The sequence below is a fragment of the Rattus norvegicus genome, chromosome X (assembly GCF_036323735.1).
Source record: "Rattus norvegicus strain BN/NHsdMcwi chromosome X, GRCr8, whole genome shotgun sequence".
NCBI classification, from domain to species: domain Eukaryota; kingdom Metazoa; phylum Chordata; class Mammalia; order Rodentia; family Muridae; genus Rattus; species Rattus norvegicus.
In genome coordinates, this window is record NC_086039.1 from 128,945,719 (window position 1) to 128,968,287 (window position 22,569).

At 38.6% G+C, this 22,569-nt stretch overlaps 1 pseudogene; it reads left to right on the plus strand.

The window, feature by feature from the left end:
- The first annotated feature begins 202 nt into the window (after positions 1-202).
- On the plus strand, positions 203-2,169 carry Hspa8-ps4 (heat shock protein family A (Hsp70) member 8, pseudogene 4; annotated as a pseudogene).
- Positions 2,170-22,569: the final 20,400 nt, after the last annotated feature.

The following is a 22,569-nucleotide window of genomic DNA, read 5'->3' on the forward strand; positions in this document are numbered from 1 at the left end:
ATTGGATAATTATACATAATTTTCAATATTGAACATATGGAGTAATTGTTGATTGAAATGCATGATATATAGAGAAATTCCAAGTGTATAACTGATATTATAGAAAGGAAGAGTTTTATGTCTATAATTTATAAGTAAAATTGAATAATTAAAAAGTATGTTTTCGCTCATTGAACGCAGAGCCAGCTCTCAGGGTCTCTGTGTGGTCTCGTCTTCAGCACAGCCGGGCCTACAGGCAAGCAAACATGTCTAAGGGACCTGCAGTTGGCATTGATCTTGACACCACCTACTCCTGTGTGGGTGTCTTCCAGCATGGAAAGGTGGAAATAATTGCCAATGACTAAGGTAACCGCACCATGCTGAGCTATGTTGCTTTCACTGACACAGAAAGATTAATTGGGGATGCAGCCAAGCATCAGGTTTCAATGAATCCCACCAACAGAGGTTTTGATGCCAAATGTCTGATTGGACGTAGGTTCGATGATGCTGTTGTTCAGTCTGACATGAAGCGCTGGCCCTTAATGGTGATGAATGACGCAGGCAGGCCCAAGGTCCAAGTTGAATACAAAGGAGAGACAAAAAGTTTCTATCCTGAGGAAGTGTCCTCAATGGTTCTGACAAAGATGAAGGAAATTGCAGAAGCTTACCTTAGAAAGACTGTTAACAATGCCGTCCGTGGTCACGGTGCCAGCTTACTTCAGTGACTCTCAGTGGCAGACAACAAACGATGCTGGAACTATTGCTGGCCTCAGTGTACTTCGAATTATCAATGAGCCAACTGCTGCTGATTGCCTATGGCTTAGATCAGAAGGTCAGAGCTGAAAGGAATGTGCTGATTTTTGACTTGGGAGGTGGCACTTTTGATGTGTCAATCCTCACTATGTAGGATGGAAATTTTGAAGTCAAATCAACAGCTGGAGATACCCACTTGGGTGTAGAAGACTTTGACAACCGAATGGTCAACCATTTCATTGCTGAGTTTAAGCGAAAGCACAAGAAGGACATCAGTGAGAACAAGAGAGCTGTTAGACATCTCTGTACTGCCTGTGAGCAGGCCAAGTGCACCCTGTCCTCCAACACCCAGGCCATTATTGACATTGATTTTCTCTATGAGGGAATTGACTTCTTCACTTCCATTACCCGTGCTCGATTTGAGGAGTTCAATGCTGACCTGTTCCGTGGCACACTGGACCCTGTAGAGAAGGCCCTTCGAGATACCAAACTAGACAAGTCACAGATCCATGATATTGTCCTGGTGGGTGGTTCTACCAGAATCCCCAAGATCCAGAAACTTCAGCAAGACTTCTTCAATGGAAAAGAACTGAATAAGAGCATTAACCCCGATGAAGCTGTTGCCTGTGGTACAGCTGTCCAGGCAGCCATTCTATCAGGAGACAAGTCTGAGAATGTTCAGGATTTGCTGCTCCTGGATGTCACTCCTCTTTCCCTTGGGATTGAAACTGCTGGTGGAGTCATGACTGTCCTCATCAAGCGCAATACCACCATTCCCACCAAGCAGACCCAGACTTTTACCACCTACTCTGTCAACCAGTCAGGTGTACTTATCCAGGTGTATGAAGGTGAAAGGGCCATGACCAAGGACAACAACCTGCTTGGGAAGTTTGAGCTCACAGGCACCTCCAGCATCCCGTGGGGTTCCTCAGATTGAGGTTTACTTCTGACATTGATGCCAATGGCATCTTCAATGTTTCTGCTGCAGATAAGAGAACAGGAAAGGGGAACAAGATCACCATCACCAATGACAAAGGCCGCTTAAGTAAGGAGGATATTGAGCGCATGGTCCAAGAAGCTGAGAAATACAAAGCTGAGGATGAGAAGCAGAGAGATAAGGTTTCCTCTAAGAACTCGCTAGAGTCTTATGCCTTCAACATGAAAGCAACTTTTGAAGATGAGAGGCTTCAAGGCAAGATCAATGATGAAGACAAACAAGATAATTGACAAGTACAATTAGATCATCAGCTAGCTGCAGAGAAGGAAGAATTTGAGCATCAGCAGAAAGAAGTGGAGAAAGTCTGCAACCCTATCATTACCAAGTTGTACGAGTGTGCAGATGGCATGCATGTAGGAATGCCTGGTGGCTTCCCTGGTGGAGGAGTTCCTCCATCTGGTGGTGCTTCTTCAAGCCCCACCATTGAAGAGGTGGATTAAGTCAGTCCAAGTAGAGGGTATAGCATTGTTCCACAGGGACCCAAAACAAGTATCATGGAATAATAAAACTATTTAAATTGGCAAAAAAGAGTATGTTTTCATAAGTAATTGCTTACTGCCCAATTTAAGAATCAGAGATTCAAGCATACTAATCAGTCTAATAATTCCCCCATACTGCCTTATGATTACTTTTAGTTTGCTGTGGTAGTAGCAGTAGTTTTGCTTTCAGAATCTTTATGTTAACAGAACTAGCACCAGTGGATTGTATAAAGGAGCAACTTCTGTTTTAAAATCATTTTAAACACATTCTCATTTGTGATAGTTTTGAAGGTGAATGTTGGTGATTGGTTTGGCTGATAAAAAACTTTGGTAGGTTTATTTATCATGTTACAATGTTCTTATATGGAAAACATTAATGGTCATTACAGAAAACATTTTAAAAAATCTTATCCTTACAAAGTACTATGCAATCTTAAATGAAATGTGCTGTCTATATTTAGACAGTTTACCATTTCCAACAAGCCTCATGTCTTTTATTTGTCACTTTTTACCAGTAACTATTGAGTCTTTTAGATGAGGGTAAGTTTTTGCTATATAAAGGTCAAACATATGTGCTAGAGAGAGAGCTCAGTAGCTAAGAGTACATGACATGCTTTTAGAGACCCAAGTTCTATTCATAGAAACCACTTGTTGAGGTTCATAAGCCCCTGTATTGCCAGCTCCAGAGAGTTGATGTTCTTTTCTGGCCTTCATGGGCACCTGAAATCATTTCTACATTATGACATGAAGAGATAAACATATAAATATAATTTAAAAATAAAAGAGGAAATTTGTCACTTAAGTTAATTTTGTATAGAAATAAATATTTAATATACAATTGACCTTAATACTAATTACCACATATCACTGTTGATCTAGATTTTGATTTTATTGTCATTTAGTTAACTATTCATTAGGAAGAGCATTTGTTCAGAGGAATTAGGTGATATCACTTGGCGAAGAGTTTTCTATTCTACAGTATAGGTTTTAAAAAAAAGACACCAGGGGGCTGGAGAGATGGCTCAGTGGTTAAGAGCACTGTCTGCTCTTCCAGAGGTCCTGAGTTCAAATCCCAGCAACCATATGGTGGCTCACAACCATCTGTAATGAGACCTGATGCCCTCTTCTGGTGTGTCTGAAGACAGCTACAGTGTACTTATATAATATAATAAATAAATAAATCTTTTTAAAAAAAGACACCAAGAATAAGCATCAACACATCTTCACATTATCTCCATCTGCACATAATCATATTGAACCACTTGTTTAGATATAATTCTTATTTTATTTGATCATTAGGATCTTCAAGTGGTATATGTTGGTTCATAAGCCTCAAGATTAACCAAAATGATTACATCATATAAGTGGAGAGAGCCTTCCATTAAGAACATACCCTTGTTACACTAGTGCTTCTCATAATGAGCCTGGAACTTTCTAAATGCCTTTGCCCTCATTTAAACAATTAGCCTAGTCTGAAAGTTCATCACATGAACTTGAACAATTCAACAGAAACAAATTTATTCACCACATTACAAAGCTTTATTTCTAAACATACTACACATGGAAAGCAATTGCTGCTTATATTCATTTAATTAACAATGAAGGATAAATGACATCAAATCAGCAACGAAATATCAGCCAAAGGGGACCAAGTGTATTTGCTGTTGGTCGCCTCATTAGCTGGTTTCCAAAATATGTTCACCAGAATGAAAAGTAATCATGTGACTAGCTGGGTGACAAAACATCTGTTCTATTAGCTCCAATAAGGCTATGGGGATGGGTAAGGACAAAATATGCTTTTATTTCATCAGGATAAGTGGAAAAGGAAAGAAAGCTTGTCATTTATACTCTTGTCCCAGGGTGCTATTACTTCTAAAATAATAATAACTTAGAAGGTAATGGTTGTCATTTAAAGTACTATGCTCTTTTTGTTAGTAAATGATTTCCATCTGTTTTGGGATAAGTATAAATACTATATAGCTCTGATTGTCAAAAAAGCAACTGCCTCAAATCTTGCAGAAAATATGCCAGTGACTGAACAAATGCATTATAACCAAACAAAAGATTCCATTAATTTTACATGATAGATTCTTCATGAAAATATTAAGCTAATTACTCAAGTTATTAGTTCATGAAGAAAATAAAAAAAAAGCCAAACCAGACATTTTTAGAGTTGTCTAAGTTCACATAAATGGTAGCATCTAGTTACAGAAAGGGAAAGTTATCTGTTTCAATGATATTGCAATGTATAAACTCAATATTTAGTAATGTTTTACTGCAGAAGAAATGACTCATTAGGCTTCTTTAATAACTCACAAAATAAGGCATTTATTCTGACACTCAATAAGGTGTTTGTATAAGTATACAAAAGAATATAACTTTCAATAGATAAAAGATTCTGTTACTTTACAAAGAAAATAATGTTTCTATTTGCTGTAATCCATTAGTAAACCATCATGTAACTATTGCTTTAAAGAGTCCATTATGTATAGAAAGGTATGATTTGCTTGAGAGACTAGAATTCCTGTTGTCAAATTATTAGAAAGTATTGTTGATTAGTTACCTTTGTTTTCATATTTTTCTCAGACATTTACCCTCCTTCTAATAGAATATAGAAAGCTTTTAGAAATAATTTATCAACTAGAAGATGCTAGAAACAGCAGGGTGTTATATAAAGTATTTTAAAATATTTTTGGAATTTCTTGTGCCTAATAGGAAACAAAATATACTTTATTATAACTGTAGAAACAATAAAGACATTAAGGGATGTGTCCATTTCATTTTAGAATGTGTAGAAGTGCCTCAAAAGCTAAAAATAGAGTTACCATAATGTACAGTGAAATCACTCCTGGAAATATAACTAAAGGACCTAATACTTTATTACAGAGATACTTGTACATTGGTGTTGCTTCATTTATAATAGTTGGGAAAGAGAATCAATCTACATGCCAATCACTTGATTAATATACAATGAAAATGTAGTACAGATACACAATGGAATTTTATTCAGCCTTGAATAAAAATGAATTTTAGTTCAGGAAAATACTATATTCAGCAAGGTAATCCAGATGCACAAAGAAAAATACCACATGTTCTCTTTTATATGTGAATCCTGGCTTCAAAGATTTATATCTGTTTTGATATGGACATGACTGTTTTGAGGATAAGAAACTAGAAAGGGGTTTATGACAGGGGAAAAGGAAACTTAGGCAGTGAAGGCCATAAAACAAAAGAGGCATGAAAATTGAAGAGGTACATACTAGAGAGAATGAAAATGTATAAGGTAGGTAGGGGTTCAGGAAGATCGAAGAGATCAGAGATGAAGACAAATATTAACCAAATCTGTATAAGTGAAAAATTACTGGGTTCAGTCCCCAGCTCCGAAAAAAAGCAAAAAGAAAAAAAAATACACAAAGAACTGTGCTAGTTTGTAAATTTAAAAATACAACACTCTACATATAAGTATTGACTGTTGAAAGAAATGATAATATCTCCTTCTATCAGTGGGTCCCCCTACGGTCTACTTTTATGAATAAACATAGTATGAGGACATATGTATTGCCTGCCCTATTTGTTCAGTCATTCCCTTAACCATTATATTGTTATATTGCTTATAAAGCAAATTTTAACATGTTTTCTTAAAACATAAAGGATTTTATTTTTGTTTAGACATAAGTGAAAATGAGTTCCTAAATATTTAACTTCAAATACTAAATGTCAACCATTGTTTTTCAAGGTGTTTAATTTATAGTACATGAAATTTAGCTTTGTGAGTCATAACACTATATGAACATCACAGAAAAGACAATGATTGGAAGTGCGGATAATAGATTGATATTTTTATGATACTTTCTTTTAGATTATATATATATATATATATATATATATATATATATATATATATATATATGGTTACAGGGATCAATCAAAGACTTTCAATGTCTTTTTGAAGATTATTGAGGAACAAGTGTGATTAGAGTGCAGTGAGTAGGGAAGAGTTGGGTTCCTAATTAGAAAAGGGAGTTAATGAATTGTGAACTTGTACAGGTCCTTGTAGGCTATTGTCCCAGAATCCCAAGTAAAGAGGTATTTGTTAACTTGAATCAGATTGTCTTGTTAATTAGCTTCTGTGACCTCATACTCTACCCTTGGATATGTGAGACTCTCTATTCCAAGAAGCCTGTCAGTTTTCACATAATTGAATTGAGACAATGGACACTGATAACATAAACATGAATGGCCAATAAAAAGTTAGAACATGTACAATATTTTCAAGATAATGCTACATTTAAAAAAATGTAATGTTAGGCAATGTCTTCATTAGGTTTGATGAAAGAGTTTGCAGACTATGCGGTGATGGAGAGGTGCTAATTTTTGGTCTGTTTCCAGTATCTCATCCAGCTTCTTATAGAACCCGAGACCATCAGCCTGGAGGTGGCCCTATCTACAATAGACTGGGCTCTCTTCCATAGAACATTAATTAAGAAAATACTTTTCAACCTGATCTTATGCAGGCACTTTATCACCTAAGCTTCCCTCCTCACAGTAACTGTAAGCATATGTCAAGTTTATATAAAACTGTCCAACACGGGCAACCAAATTAAATTCCAAATCAACACTTGTTTCATATTAACTACAAAACAAACTAATCTCTAATGTCAGAATGATCTTCCTCAACTGTAAATCGATTATTTCCCATCATTTTCATTATGGCCATTATGCTGCTTCTCTAAAGTCATTGATGAAATGTTTATATGTAATTTAAATGCTTCAATTGTTAAAAATAAAATATTTGTTTCTGAAGAAATATATAATAATATAAATGAGCCCTAATTTTTATTTATTTGATATATGTATACCAGATAGTCAAAGAATTATAGAATTTTCTATTCTTAATTGATATCATAAAACAGTATTGAAAGTTTTGTTCCTGGTATTCTACTTTACTTATATAACTGCTTCTGCAGAACAGAAAGAAAAGAAATATGAACACCCACCCCGCATGTAGTCCACAATCTACACAGAACTATCAGCTAACAAAGAACACTTAATTAAACCCTAGGAAATCAGGGAAGAAAATAATCAGGATCATAATATGTTAGGAAGAATACAAACTATGATCATCATACCTATATGGTTTCAAATTTGCCATTCAGGTAGATGGGGCTTTTCACCAAACATTTAAAAGGCCCATTTAAAAAGGAAACATATGCTTTAAGTACATCTAAGTCAACAAGCTGTTACCTATTCTATTGATTTTCATTTTGAAGACCAAAATCTTTTCTTATTAGAGACTCAAATCTTCTAACTCTCAAATCCTCCTATAACCTGCCAGTGAACTCTACTCTGCATAGTCTTTAGATAATGTTTAAAAAAGCTGTACACTTTTATTCAATAAATGTTTATGTGCCACCTTAAGACTTTATCATGCGAGTTGGCATTTTATTTTTAAACTTGTAAAAGAAAACCAAATGAGATTTTGGGAATTCAGAAGTCTAAGAACATCAAATGATGCATTAATATGCCTGTTCATTTGTTTTGTGCTGAATGTTTATAAATCAGAAGAAAGGTCATCAGACACTTAAGGTGGTTATGGGGTGAATAATGGACAAAAAGCCAAAAGAAACAAATGGTTACTGAACTGCTCAAGTAACATTAAATAATTTCATTACAGCTGTCAATACAACACGTGGCCTTGAAAAATTTTTGTGCTTAAAATGCACAGTATTGTATGATTACCTACATTGTTGCATGCTTATGCACAGGTAAAGGGAGTTATCTGAGAAATAAAATTCTGAGACTGGATTCTATGCGAAAACTTTTATCTTATTTTCATTTTCATGTTTGTTTCATGGCTGTTTGCAATTTATTTCTACCCTACACTTATATTTTGATGTTTTGTGAAGAAAAATGACAAAAATGAACTTGTACATATAGATACACACACAAAAGAGAGTTCACTTGAGAGTCAATTTGCAAGCTATTTTATATTAGAAATAACATGTTATTCGTGACATCTATAGAATTATTTTCTATATCCAATCACAGAATGACTGACTATTCCAAAAAAATAAAGTTAAATAATATAAAAATCTGAGAAATTAATTGTTTTGAGGGACACAGAAGGCTACAAGTCAGATAAAAATAATTGAGACAGTTGTATGTAGATAACAATTTCCATTAAATTCTTTGCTTGCTTTTTCAAGACTGCTTCTCTTGTAATCCTGCCTGTGCTGGAATGTTCATTCTAGATTAGGCTGTTCTCAAACTGAGGTATCTGTCTTCCTCTGCCTCTCAAGTACTAGACTAATGTAGTAAGCAATACACTCAGTTTCCATCAAAAATTATTAATTTTAAAAATAGCATATAGATATGGCCGAAGTGCTATGCTCATGAGAGTCTAAAAAGAGTCTAACTGGCAGTTCCTAGCTGGCGCTCAGATCTCGCTGATCCCTGCCCCAAACTCCCTGCTCCCAAATCCCTTGGGAAAGAGAGCAGATCACCTAGAAGTATGGACACTCCTGAGACTGCAGAGCAGGAAAGACCACCACTTCTGCCCACCCCTGCCATATCCCTGGCCCAATAGGAAACTGTATAGTACCTCTGGGCACCAGAATATTGCACCAGTCATGCTGCAGGAGCCCAGTAGTCCAGATTGTGCCCGGATCTGAAAAGACCAGGCCAAACAGCTCCCTGCACTCAAATCCTGTGGGAGGGAGAGCTAGACCTTCAGAGGGGCAGACACATCTGGGAAACCAGAAGACTACTCTCTCTGTCAGCCCACATTTTTTTAACAAGGAGTATAAAGCCATTTTCTATCTTTTTTTTCTCCATCTTTATTAAATTGGGTATTTATTTACATTTCAATTGTTATTCCGTTTCCCGGTTTCCAGGACAACATCCCCCTAGTCCCTCCACTTCCCCTTCTATATGGGTTTTTCCATTCCCATCCTCCCCCCATTATGCCCTTCCCCCAACAATCCCGTTCACTGGGCGTATAGTCTTGGCAGGACCAAGGGCTTCCCCTTCCACTGGTGCCCGTAGTAGGCTATTCATTGCTACGTATGCAGTTAGAGCCCAGGGTCAGTCCATGTATAGTCTTTGGGTAGTGGCTTAGTCCCTGGAAGCTCTGGTTGCTTGGCACTGTTGTTCATATGGGGTCTCAAACCCCTTCAAGCTCTTTAGTCCTTTCTCTGATTCCTTCAGGGGGGTTCCGTTCTCAGTTCAGTGGTTTGCTGCTGGCATTCACCTGTATTTGCTGTATTCTCTCTGTGTCTCTCAGGAGAGATCTACATCAGGTTCCTTTTGGCCTGCACTTCTTTGCTTCATCCATCTTATATAGTTTGGTGGCTGTATATGTATGGGCCACATGTGGGGCAGGCTCTGAATGGGTGTTCCTTCAGTCTCTGTTTTAATCTTTGCCTCTCTCTTCCCTGCCAAAGGTATTCTTCTTCCCCTTTTAAAGAAGGAGTGAAGCATCCACATTTTGGTCATCCTTCTTGAGTTTCATGTGTTCTGTGCATTTAGGGTTATTCAAGCATTTGGGTTAATATCCACTTATCAAAGAGTGCATACCATATGTGTCCATGAGGAGAGACAAATGCAAATCAAAACAACTCTGGGATTCCACCTCACACCAGTCAGAGTGGCTAAGAACAAAAACTCAGGTGATGAAAGATGCTGAAAAGGGTGTGTAGAAAAAAAACACTGCTCCCTTGCTAGTGGAATCGTATGCTGGTACAATCACTTTGGAAACCAATCCAGAGGTTCCCCAGAAAATTGGAAATAACTCCAGCTGATGACCCAATTATACTACTCCTGAACATATACCCAAAAGTTGTTCCAACATATAACAAAGACACAAGCACTATGTTCATAGCAGCCTTCTTTGTAATAGCCAGAAGTTGGAAACAACTCAGATATTCCTCAAAGAAACAATGGATACAGAAAATGTGGCACATTTGGAATACTAATTAACTATTTTTTTATTAACTTGAGTATTTCTTATATACATTTCGAGTGTTATTCCCTTTCCCGGTTTCCGGGCAAACATCCCCCTCCCCCTCCCCTTCCTTATGGGTGTTCCCCTCCCAACCCTCCCCCCATTGCCGCCCTCCCCCCATAGACTAGTTCACTGGGGGTTCAGTCTTAGCAGGACCCAGGGCTTCCTCTTCCACTGGTGCTCTTACTAGGATATTCATTGCTACCTATGGGGTCAGAGTCCAGGGTCAGTCCATGTATAGTCTTTAGGTAGTGGCTTAGTCCCTGGAAGCTCTGGTTGCTTGGCATTGTTGTACTTTTGGGGTCTCGAGCCCCTTCAAGCTCTTCCAGTTCTTTCTCTGATTCCTTCAATAGGGGACCTATTCTCAGTTCAGTGGTTTGCTGCTGGCATTCGCCTCTGTATTTGCTGTATTCTGGCTGTGTCTCTCAGGAGCGATCTACATCCGGCTCCTGTCGGTCTGCACTTCTTTGCTTCATCCATCTTGTCTAATTGGGTGGCTGTATATGTATGGGCCACATGTGGGGCAGGCTCTGAATGGGTGTTCCTTCAGTCTCTGTTTTAATCTTTGCCTCTCCCTTCCCTGCCAGGGGTATTCTTTTTCCTCATTTAAAGAAGGAGTGAAGCATTCACCTTTTGATCATCCGTCTTGAGTATCGTTTGTTCTAGGGATCTAGGGTAATTCAAGCATTTGGGCTAATAGCCACTTATCAATGAGTGCATACCATGTATGTCTTTCTGTGATTGGGTTAGCTCACTCAGGATGATATTTTCCAGTTCCAACCATTTGCCTACGAATTTCATAAACTCGTTGTTTTTGATAGCTGAGTAATATTCCATTGTGTAGATGTACCACATTTTCTGTATCCATTCCTCTGTTGAAGGGCATCTGGGTTCTTTCCATTTTTCTGGCTATTATAAATAAGGCTGCGATGAACATAGTGGAGCACGTGTCTCTTTTATATGTTGAGGCATCTTTTGGGTATATGCCCAAGAGAGGTATAGCTGGATCCTCAGGCAGTTCAATGTCCAATTTTCTGAGGAACCTCCAGACTGATTTCCAGAATGGTTTTACCAGTCTGCAATCCCACCAACAATGGAGGAGTGTTCCTCTTTCTCCACATCCTCGCCAGCATCTGCTGTCACCTGAGTTTTTGATCTTAGCCATTCTCACTGGTGTGAGGTGAAATCTCAGGGTTGTTTTGATTTGCATTTCCCTTATGACTAAAGATGTTGAACATTTCTTTAAGTGTTTCTCAGCCATTCGGCATTCCTCACCTGTGAATTCTTTGTTTAGCTCTGAACCCCATTTTTTAATAGGGTTATTTGTCTCCCTGCTGTCTAACTTCTTGAGTTCTTTGTATATTTTGGATATAAGGCCTCTATCTGTTGTAGGATTGGTAAAGATCTTTTCCCAATCTGTTGGTGGCCGTTTTCTCCTAACCACAGTGTCCTTTTCCTTACAGAAGCTTTGCAGTTTTATGAGATCCCATTTGTCGATTCTTGATCTTAGAGCATATGCCATTGGTGTTTTGTTCAGGAAATTTTTTCCAGTGCCCATGTGTTTCAGATGCTTCCCTAGTTTTTCTTTTATTAGTTTGAGTGTGTCTGGTCTGATGTGGAGGTCCTTGATCCACTTGGACTTAAGCTTTGTACAGGGTGATAAGCATGGATCGATCTGCATTCTTCTACATGTTGCCCTCCAGTTGAACCAGCACCATTTGCTGAAAATGCTATCTTTTTTCCATTGGATGGTTTTGGCTCCTTTGTGAAAAAACAAGTGAACATAGGTGTGTGGGTTCATTTCTGGGTCTTCAATTCTATTCCATTGGTCTATCTGTCTGTCTCTGTACCAATACCACGCAGTTTTTATCACTATTGCTCTGTAATACTGCTTGAGTTCAGGGATAGTGATTCCCCCTGAAGTCCTTTTATTGTTGAGGATAGCTTTAGCTATCCTGGGTTTTTTGTTATTCCAGATGAATTTGCAAATTGTTCTGTCTAACTCTTTGAAGAATTGGATTGGTATTTTGATGGGGATTGCATTGAATCTGTAGATTGCTTTTGGTAAAATGGCCATTTTTACTATATTAATCCTGCCAATCCATGAGCATGGGAGATCTTTCCATCTTCTGAGGTCTTCTTCAATTTCTTTCCTCAGTGTCTTGAAGTTCTTATTGTACAGATCTTTTACTTGCTTGGTTAAAGTCACACCAAGGTACTTTATATTATTTCGGTCTATTATGAAGGGTGTCGTTTCCCTAATTTCTTTCTCGGCTTGTTTCTCTTTTGTATAGAGGAAGGCAACTGATTTATTTGAGTTAATTTTATACCCAGCCACTTTGCTGAAGTTGTTTATCAGCTTTAGTAGTTCTCTGGTGGAACTTTTGGGATCACTTAAATATACTATCATGGCATCTGCAAATAGTGATATTTTGACTTCCTCTTTTCCGATCTGTATCCCCTTGACCTCCTTTTGTTGTCTGATTGCTCTGGCTAGAACTTCAAGAACTATATTGAATAAGTAGGGAGAGAGTGGGCAGCCTTGTCTACTCCCTGATTTTAGTGGGAAAGCTTCAAGTTTCTCTCCATTTAGTTTAATGTTAGCAACTGGTTTGCTGTATATGGCTTTTACTATGTTTAGGTATGGGCCTTGAATTCCTATTCTTTCCAGGACTTTTATCATGAAGGGTTGTTGAGTTTTGTCAAATGCTTTCTCAGCATCTAATGAAATGATCATGTGGTTCTGTTCTTTCAGTTTGTTTATATAATGGATCACGTTGATGGTTTTCCGTATATTAAACCATCCCTGCATGCCTGGGATGAAGCCTACTTGATCATGGTGGATGATTGTTTTGATGTGCTCTTGAATTCGGTTTGCCAGAATTTTATTGAGTATTTTTGCGTCGATATTCATAAGGGAAAATGGTCTGAAGTTCTCTTTCTTTGTTGTGTCTTTGTGTGGTTTAGGTATAAGAGTAATTGTGGCTTCATAGAAGGAATTCGGTAGGGCTCCATCTGTTTCAGTTTTATGGAATAGTTTGGATAATATTGGTATGAGTTCTTCTATGAAGGTTTGATAGAATTCTGCACTAAACCCGTCTGGACCTGGGCTCTTTTTGATTGGGAGACCTTTAATGACTGCTTCTATTTCCTTAGGAGTTATGGGGTTGTTTAACTGGTTTATCTGTTCCTGATTTAACTTCGATACCTGGTATCTGACTAGGAAATTGTCCATTTCCTGAAGATTTTCAAATTTTGTTGAATATAGGTTTTTATAGTAAGATCTGATGATTTTTTGAATTTCCTCTGAATCTGTAGTTATGTCTCCCTTTTAATTTCTGATTTTGTTAATTTGGACACACTCTCTGTGTCCTCTCGTTAGTCTGGCTAAGGGTTTATCTATCTTGTTGATTTTCTCAAAGAACCAACTTTTGGTTCTGTTGATTCTTTCTATGGTCCTTTTTGTTTCTACTTGGTTGATTTCAGCTCTGAGTTTGATTATTTCCTGCCTTCTACTCCTCCTGGGTGTATTTCCTTCTTTTTGTTCTAGAGCTTTTAGGTGTGCTGTCAAGCTGCTGACATATGCTCTTTCCTGTTTCTTTCTGCAGGCACTCAGCGCTATGAGTTTTCCTCTTAGCACAGCTTTCATTGTGTCCCATAAGTTTGGGTATGTTGTACCTTCATTTTCATTAAATTCTAAAAAGTTTTTAATTTCTTTCTTTATTTCTTCCTTGACCAGGTTATCATTGAGTATAGAGCATTGTTCAATTTCCACATATATGTGGGCATTCTTCCCTTATTGTTATTGAAGATCAGTTTTAGGCCGTGGTGGTCCGATAGCACGCATGGGATTATTTCTATCTTTCTGTACCTGTTGAGGCCCGTTTTTTGACCAATTATATGGTCAATTTTGGAGAAAGTACCATGAGGAGCTGAGAAGAAGGTATATCCTTTTGCTTTAGGATAGAATGTTCTATAAATAAACGTTAAGTCCATTTGGCTCATGACTTCTCTTAGTCTGTCGACATCACTGTTTAATTTCTCTTTCCATGATCTGTCCATTGATGAGAGTGGGGTGTTGAAATCTCCCACTATTATTGTGTGAGGTGCAATGTGTGTTTTGAGCTTTAGTAAGGTATCTTTTACGTATGTAGGTGCCCTTGTATTTGGGGCATAGATATTTAGGATTGAGAGTTCATCTTGGTGGATTTTTCCTTTGATGAATATGAAGTGTCCTTCCTTATCTTTTTTGATGAATTTTAGTTGGAAATTGATTTTATTTGACATTAGAATGGCTACTCCAGCTTGCTTCTTCTGACCATTTGCTTGGAAAGTTGTTTTCCAGCCTTTCACTCTGAGGTAGTATCTGTCTTTGTCTCTGAGGTGTGTTTCCTGTAGGCACCAGAGTGCAGGGTCCTCGTTGCGTATCCAGTTTGTTAATCTATGTCTTTTTATTGGGGAGTTGAGGCCATTGATATTGAGAGATATTAAGGAATAGTGATTATTGTTTCCCTTTATATTCATATTTGGATGTGAGGTTATGTTTGTGTGCTTTTCTTCTCTTTGTTTTGTTGCCAAGACGATTAGTTTCTTGCTTCTTCTATGGTATAGCTTGCCTCCTTATGTTGGGCTTTACCATTTATTATCCTTTGTAGTGCTGGATTTGTAGAAAGATATTGTGTAAATTTGGTTTTGTCATGGAATATCTTGGTTTCTCCATCTATGTTAATTGAGAGTTTTGCTGGATACAGTAACCTGGGCTGGCATTTGTGTTCTCTTAGGGTCTTTATGACATCAGTCCAGGATCTTCTGGCCTTCATAGTTTCTGGCGAGAAGTCTGGTGTGATTCTGATAGGTCTGCCTTCATATGTTACTTGAGCTTTTTCCCTTACTGCTTTTAATATTCTTTCTTTATTTTGTGCGTTTGGTGTTTTGACAATTATGTGACGGGAGGTGTTTCTTTTCTGGTCCAATCTATTTGGGGTTCTGTAGGCTTCTTGTATGTCTATGGGTATCTCTTTTTTTAGGTTAGGGAAGTTTTCTTCTATGATTTTGTTGAAGATATTTACTGGTCCTTTGAGCTGGGAGTCTTCACTCTCTTCTATACCTATTATCCTTAGGTTTGATCTTCTCATTGAGTCCTGGATTTCCTGTATGTTTTGGACCAGTAGCTTTTTCTGCTTTACATTATCTTTGACAATTGAGTCAATGATTTCTATGGAATCTTCTGCTCCTGAGATTCTCTCTTCCATCTCTTGTATTTTGTTGGTGAAGCTTTTATCTACAGCTCCTTGTCTCTTCTTTTGGTTTTCTATATCCAGGGTTGTTTCCAAGTGTTCTTTCTTGATTGCTTCTATTTCCATTTTTAATTCCTTCAACTGTTTGATTCTGTTTTCCTGGAATTCTTTCAGGGATTTTTGTGTCTCCTCTCTATGGGCTTCTACTTGTTTATGTTTTCCTGGAATTCTTTCAGGCATTTTTGCGATTCCTCTCTGTAGGCTTCTACTTGTTCTCTAAGGGAGTTCTTCATGTCTTTCTTGAAGTCCTCCAGCATCATGATCAAAAATGATTTTGAAACTTGATCTTGCTTTTCTGGTGTGTTTGGATATTCCATGTTTGTTTTGATGGGAGAATTGGGCTCCGATGGTGCCATGTAGTCTTGGTTTCTGTTGCTTGGGTTCCTGCGCTTGCCTCTCGCCATCAGATTATCTCTAGTGTTACTTTGTTCTGCTATTTCTGACAGTGGCTAGACTGTCCTATAAGCCTGTGTGTCAGGAGTGCTGTAGACCTGTTTTCCTCTCTTTCAGTTAGTTTTGGGGACAGTGTTCTGCTTTCGGGCGTGTAGTTTTTCCTCTCTACAGGTCTTCAGTTGTTCCTGTGGGCCTGTGTCTTGAGTTCACCAGGCAGCTTTCTTGCAGCAGAAAATTTGGTCTTACCTGTGGTCCTGAGGCTTAAGTTCGCTCGTGGGGTGCTGCCCAGGGGCTCTCTGCAGCGGCAGCAACCAGGAAGACCTGGGCCGCCCCTTCCGGGAGCTTCAGTGCACCAGGGTTCCAGATGGTCTTTGGCTTTTTCCTCTGGCGTCCAAGATGTGTGTGCAGGGAGCAGTCTCTTCTGGTTTCCCAGGCTTGTCTGCCTCTCTGAAGGTTTAGCTCTCCCTCCCACGGGATTTGGGTGCAGAGAACTGTTTATCCGGTCTGTTTCTCTCAGGTTCCAGCGGTGTCTCAGGCAGGGGTTCTGCCGCTCCTGGGCCCTCCCCCACGGGAGCCCAGAGGCCTTATACAGTTTCCTCTTGGGCCAGGGATGTGGGCAGGGGTGAGCAGTGTTGGTGGTCTCTTCCGCTCGGCAGCCTCAGGAGTGCCCACCTGACCAGGCGGTTGGGTCTCTCTCTCACCGGGTCTCCTAATTAACTATTAAATAAGAAGCTGTCATGAATTTTGCAGATAAATGGTTGGAAATGGAGAATATCATCCTAAGTTTGGTATCTCAGACCTTAAAAGCCAAACACAGTATATACTCACTTAGAAGTGGATATTAGCCAAAATGTTCAGATTACCCAGGATACACTTCACAGACCATGTGAATCTTAACAAAAGGAAGGCCAAACTGTGGATGCTTCAGTCCCAATTAGAAGGGAGCACAAAATAATTAGAGGAGGCAAAGGGAGGGAGAGACCTGGGTGGGAGAGGGGAGTGGGAGGGAAAAGAGGAGGGCTGCAGGATCAGGTAAGGTAAGAAATAGAGAATTACAGAGGGCCAGGAGAATGTATAAATATATGGAGTAGTAGGGAGTGGGATGGGGAACAGGGGAAACCATTAGGAAGTCCCAGATATCAGGGATGCAAGAGGCTCCCCGTATCCACTGGGGATGACATTAGCTGAAATACCCAACGCAGTGGAAATAGATCCTAAAAAGACCAACTCCTGTAGATAGACATGTCTCTCAGGTGAATGATGGCACTATTTACCCATCTCAAAATCATTAACACAGAATTCTTCCTGTCTAAAGGAAACATAGGGATAAAAAAATTGAGCAGAGACTGAAGGGAAGGCCATCCAGAGACTTCCCCACCTTGAGATCCATCCTATCCGCAGATACCAAACTCTGACATATTGCTGATGGCAAGAAGTGCTATCAGACAGGAGCCTGTTAAAACCGTCCTCTGAGAGGCTCTTCCAGCACGTAAGACAGATGCAGATACTCACAGCCACATATTAGACTGAGCCAGGGGAAACTAATGGAAAGGACTAAAGGAACTGAAGGGCATTGTAACAACATAGGAAGAGCAACAATGTCAACTCACCTGACTTCTTAGAGCTCCCAGGGACTAAACCACCATCTAAACAAAGAGTATACATGAGTTGGTTCATGGCTCCTGCTACATGTGTAACAGAAGACTGCCTTATTTGACATCAATAGGATGATGGAGAGGAGATGTTTGGTCCATTAGAGAATTTTTGCCCCAAGGAAGTTGAATTCCAGAGGGGTGATGTGCAATTAGGTAAGTGGGGGAGAACCCTCTTAGTGGCAAAGGGGATGGGGAATGGGGTGAGGATTTTAGAGAGGAGAGACAGAGAAGGGAGATATTCCAAATGGAAATAAATTATAATAAATTATATATATGTGTGTGTGTGTGTGTGTGTGTATTCACATTATTTTCAAGTACCCTATTCACTTAAAATGTATTATCTTGCTGATATATTATGATATTATGATATTATGATCCTGTTGAAACAACTGTGTTAGGAGATTTCCATTAATACTAAGTAAATTTGAAGTGTGCAGTAATTTTATTGTTAATAAATAAAGTCTATCTAAAGAAGCAAACAAGTAAATCTTAAGAAGATTTTCAAAACTATCCCGGATTATAATTTCAAATGTAGCTGCCTTAATGCCACACTTCTTTACTTACAATATATTGGCATTAGGTCTTCAGTTTAATTTTTTCAAATCAGTCTAAGATAAAAAAATAATGTGGAAAATCAATAGCATTGCAATTATGTATACTTGCTTAATGACAATCACATATTGTATGCTTTTGAAGACAAAGTTACATATATTGGAGAATAAGGTGCCATAACCATTTTCATGCCATTTGCCATAATATAAAAATTTAACATGTAAATTATGAAGATCATCTTATGACTAATTTCATATATTATCAAACACTTCTCAATTTAATCCAGCTAATATAAGCTTTTTGTGTGTCAACAATATTCCATAGTATTTATACAAAGTGTTGAAAAAAAATAGTAATGGGAATGAATATTTGCATGATTCTACAGACATTTGCTATGACTCCACTTGCTCTATTTTATTCTATAGATTCAGTTCCTTCAAATAACATGAAAAGCCCAGGAGCGGCAGGACCCCTGCGCCTGAGATACCGCCGGAACCTGAAGGAACAGACCAGAAAAACAGTTCTCTGCACCCAAATCCCGTGGGAGGGAGAGCTAAACCTTAAGAAAGGCAGACAAACCTGGGAAACCAGAAGAGACTGCACTCTCCACACATTACTGATTCCAGAGGGAAACACCAAACGCCATCTGGAACCCTGGTGCACTGAAGCTCCCGGAAACAGTGGCGCAGATCTTCCCGGTTGCTGCAGCCGCAGAGAGCTCCTGGGCAGCACCCTGCGAGCAAACTTGAGCCTCGAGACCACAGGTAAGACCAACTTTTCTGCTGCAAGTGACCTGCCTGGTGAACTCAAGACACAGGCCCACAGGAACAGCAGAAGACCTGTTGAGAGGAAAAACTACAGGCCCGAAAGCAGAACACTCTGTCCCCATAACAGGCTGAAAGAAAACAGGAAAACAGGTCTACAGCACTCCTGACACACAGGCTTATAGGACAGTCTAGCCACTGGCAGAAATAGCAGAACAAAGTAACACTAGAGATAATCTGATGGCGAGAGGCAAGCGCAGGAACCCAAGCAAAGGAAACCAAGACTACATGGCACCATCGGAGCCCAATTCTCCCATCAAAACAAACATGGAATATCCAAACACACCAGAAAAGCAAGATCTACTTTCAAAATCATATTTGATCATGATGCTGGAGGACTTCAGGTAAGACATGAAGAACTCCCTTAGAGAAACACAGGAAAACATTAATAAACAAGTAGAAGACTACAGAGAGGAAACGCAAAAATCCCTGAAAGAATTCCAGGAAAACAGAATCAAACAGTTGAAGGAATTAAAAATGGAAATAGAAGCAATCAAGAAAGAACACTTGGAAACAACCCTGGATATAGAAAACCAAAAGAAGAGACAAGGAGCTGTAGATAAAAGCTTCACCAACAGAATACAAGAGATGGAAGAGAGAATCTCAGGAGCAGAAGATTCCATAGAAATCATTGACTCAATTGTCAAAGATAATGTAAAGCAGAAAAAGCTACTGGTCCAAATCATACAGGAAATCCAGGACTCAATGAGAAGATCAAACCTAAGGATAATAGGTATAGAAGAGAGTGAAGACTCCCAGCTCAAAGGACCAGTAAATATCTTCAACAAAATCATAGAAGAAAACTTCCCTAACCTAAATAAAGAGATACCCATAGGCATACAAGAAGCCTACAGAACTCCAAATAGATTGGACCAGAAAAGAAACATCTCCCGTCACATAATAGTCAAAACACCAAATGCACAAAATAAAGAAAGAATATTAAAAGCAGTAAGGGAAAAAGGTCAAGTAACATATAAAGGCAGACCTATCAGAATCACACCAGACTTTTTGCCAGAAACTATGAAGGCCAGAAGATCCTGGACTGATGTCATACAGACCCTAAGAGAACACAAATGCCAGCCCAGGTTACTGTAGCCTGCAAAACTCTCAATTAACATAGATGGAGAAACCAAGATATTCCATGACAAAACCAAATTTACACAATATCTTTCTACAAATCCAGCACTACAAAGGATAATAAATGGTAAAGCCCAACATAAGGAGGCAAGCTATACCATAGAAGAAGCAAGAAACTAATCGTCTTGGCAACAAAACAAAGAGAAGAAAAGCACACAAACATAACCTCACATCCAAATATGAATACGACAGGAAGCAATAATCACTATTCCTTAATATCTCTCAACATCAATGGCCTCAACTCCCCAATAAAGAGACATAGATTAACAAACTGGATATGCAATGAGGACCCTGAATTCTGCTGCCTACAGGAAACACACCTCAGAGACAAAGACAGACACTACCTCAGAATGAAAGGGTGGAAAACAACTTTCCAAGCAAATGGTCGGAAGAAGCAAGCTGGAGTTGCCATTCTAATATCATATAAAATCAATTTTCAACTAAAAGTCATCAAAAAAGATAAGGAAGGACACTTGATATTCATCAAAGGAAAAATCCACAAAGATGAACTCTCAATCCTAAATATCTATGCCCCAAATACAAGGGCACCTACATACGTAAAAGAAACCTTACTAAAGCTCAAAACACACACTGCACCAAATACAATAATAGTGGGAGATTTCAACACCCCACTCTCATCAATGGACAGATCATGGAAACAGAAATTAAACAGAGACGTAAACAGACTAAGAGAAGTCATGAGCCAAATGTACTTAACGGATATTTATAGAACATTCTATCCTAAAGCAAAAGGATATACCTTCTTCTCAGCTCCTCATGGTACTTTCTCCAAAATTGACCATATAATTGGTCAAAAAACGGGCCTCAACAGGTACAGAAAGATGGAAATAATCCCATGCGTGCTATCGGACCACTATGTCCTAAAACTGGTCTTCAATAACAATAAGGGAAGAATTCCCACATATACGTGGAAATTGAACAATGCTCTACTCAATGATAACCTGGTCAAGGAAGAAATAAAGAAAGAAATTAAAGTCTTTTTAGAATTTAACGAAAATGAAGGTACAACATACCCAAAATTATGGGACACAATGAAAGCTGTGCTAAGAGGAAAATTCATAGCGCTGAGTGCCTGCAGAAAGAAACAGGAAAGAGCATATGTCAGCAGCTTGACAGCACACCTAAAAGCTCTAGAACAAAAAGAAGCAAATACACCCAGGAGGAGTAAAGGCAGGAAATAATCAAACTCAGAGCTGAAATCAACCAAGTAGAAACAAAAAGGACCATAGAAAGAATCAACAGAACCAAAAGTTGGTTCTTTGAGAAAATCAACAAGATAGATAAACCCTTAGCCAGACTAACGAGAGGACACAGAGAGTGTCCAAATTAACAAAATCAGAAATGAAAAGGGAGACATAACTACAGATTCAGAGGAAATTCAAAAAATCATCAGATCTTACTATAAAAGCCTATATTCAACAAAACTTGAAAATCTGCAGGAAGTGGATAATTTCCTAGACAGATACCAGGTACCGAAGTTAAATCAGGAAAAGATAAACCAGTTAAACAACCCGATAACTCCTAAGGATATAGAAGCAGTCATTAAAGGTCTCCCAACCAAAAAGAGCCCAGGTCCAGACGGGTTTAGTGCAGAATTCTATCAGAACTTCATCGAAGACCTCATACCAATATTATCCAAACTATTCCACAAAATTGAAACAGATGGAGCATTACCGAATGCCTTCTATGAAGCCACAATTACTCTTATACCTAAACCACACAAAGACCCAACAAAGAAAGAGAACTTCAGACCAATTTCCCTTATGAATATCGACGCAAAAATACTCAATAAAATTCTGGCAAACCGAATCCAAGAGCATATCAAAACAATCATCCACCATGATCAAGTAGGCTTCATCCCAGGCATGCAGGGATGGTTTAATATACGGAAAACCATCAACGTGATCCATTATATAAACAAACTGAAAGAACAAAACCACATGATCATTTCATTAGATGCTGAGAAAGAATTTGACAAAATTCAACACCCCTTCATGATAAAAGCCCTGGAAAGAATAGGAATTCAAGGCCCATACCTAAACATAGTAAAAGCCATATACAGCAAACCAGTTGCTAACATTAAATTAAATGGAGAGAAACTTGAAGCAATCCCACTAAAGTCAGGGACTAGACAAGGCTGCCCACTCTCTCCCTACTTATTCAATATAGTTCTTGAAGTTCTAGCCAGAGCAATCAGACAACAAAAGGAGATCAAGGGAATAAAGATCGGAAAAGAGGAGGTCAAAATATCACTATTTGCAGATGCCATGATAGTATATTTAAGTGACCCCAAAAGTTCCACCAGAGAACTACTAAAGCTGATAAACAACTTCAGCAAAGTGGCTGGGTATAAAATTAACTCAAATAAATCTGTAGCCTTCCTCTACACAAAAGAGAAATAAGCCGAGAAACAAATTAGGGAAACGACACCCTTCATAATAGACCCAAATAATATAAAGTACCTTGGTGTGACTTTAACC